Genomic DNA, 1,845 nt, shown 5'->3' with positions numbered 1-1,845 from the left:
TATATATATATATATATAATTATTTTTTACCTGCTACTTGTTTTGTCATTTGACTGCGGCCATGCTAGAGTACTGGTAAACACAAGCATTGCTAGAAATAAATGTCAAAACAACTCTTATGACTGACAAGTGAGGCAAGCTCCCTACAGTAACCGAGGCATAACCACATCACCAGTGATTTAAAATTAATATTGATGCTCACCCGTGGCTCTTACCCGGCTCTAATAGTTCTGCTTTTCGGTTGTAAATTGCGAATAAGCCATCTTTATTATATATATATACAATTATATATATACAATTATTATATTAAGGGCTATTACTATAAGTAACACCTCACGCTATGTGTGGGACTCTAAATTCAAACTACTTCAATACATATACACAGGCACTGGAATCGTGAAAACTGTCCGATGAACGGGAGCGTGAAACTCCGAGTATCAGTTTTTTGTTATATTTCTGCTGCTTTTAAATAAAGCGTATTACTCTACCTCTGGTATTTGAGTACTTTTTTTCCACCCTGTTCCTTGTTGCACATTTATGTGCTTACTCCGGTATATATATATATATGTATGTATGTATGTATGTATGTATGTATATATATACATATATATATATGTGTGTGTGTGTGTGTGTGTGTGTGTGCACCTACATAAGATATTTAAATAAATATACACATAAGATATTCCTTTATACTTTAAGCACACGACCAGTAATTTTGTAGGAGCAGGGGGCTTGTAGATTACATCAGCCCCATTGCTCAACTGGAACCGGTTTTAATGATCCTTGAAGTATGAAAATCAAAGAAGTGAGACATGTGTACGTCATTGTATATAATTGGAAACATCTTGTACAACAACTGTGCCACCCTCTTTGTTGCCATAGTAAGTTCCAGTGACAAGAATTGCAAGGGGGCTGGCACTATCTCGACCGCAAGTTTTAAATCAGATTATCTGTTTCCCAGAAGGGCTGACTTACCCACGGTTTTTGTAAAAACAAACGGGTGCTTTCTCCATTCCCTGGAAAGCTATGGGTGTTTGACAGTGTCTCGAGAATTCCCATAGATGGGACTACCATTCCAGATCATGAGAGCTGCTACCATTCCAGGTCACGATGTACCTGAGAGTAATGCCAATTAAGAGGTGACTCAACGCTTTACACACCTTTAGAACCTCGAACGGGAGTCTCACAACCGGGCGCAGTTTAATTTTAATGTCATGCTTAGGAAACGTCTGTATGCTTGTGTGTGTGTGTGTGTGTGTGTGTGTGTGTGTGTGTGTGTGTGTGCTTGTGTATGTGAGTGCTTGTGTATGTGTGTGTGCGTGTGCGTGTGCGTGTGCGTGTGTGCGTATCTGTGTGTACATGAGCGCGCATACATGGAAGGAGAAAAAATTCGTAAATATGCACATATATATATAAGTAGTATATACATTCATACATATATATATATATATATATATATATATATATGTACGTGTATGCGTGCGTGTGTGTGAGTGTGTGTACGTGTGCGTGTGTGTGTGTGTTTGTGTGTGCGTGAGGGCGAGCGCAAAGTAGTGTGTATGCGCATGTATAGAAATGAGGAAATCATTTTCGAAATTTACCTTCTCAACAGTGCGTTTGCTTTCCTGTACACATACAAACATATAAATACGAGGAAATATGTAATATAAATACAAATTGAGGCATGGAAAATTATCCAAGCCTGAACTCATATAAACACATACATACGTACATGTGTGTATCTATCTATCTATCTATCTATCTATCTATCTATCTATCTATCTATCTATCTATCTATCTATCTATCTATCTATCTATCTATCTGTCTAACTATATATGTATATA

This window comes from Octopus bimaculoides, chromosome 9 (genome assembly GCF_001194135.2).
Source record: "Octopus bimaculoides isolate UCB-OBI-ISO-001 chromosome 9, ASM119413v2, whole genome shotgun sequence".
NCBI classification, from domain to species: Eukaryota; Metazoa; Mollusca; class Cephalopoda; order Octopoda; family Octopodidae; genus Octopus; species Octopus bimaculoides.
This window is presented reverse-complemented; position numbering follows the sequence as displayed.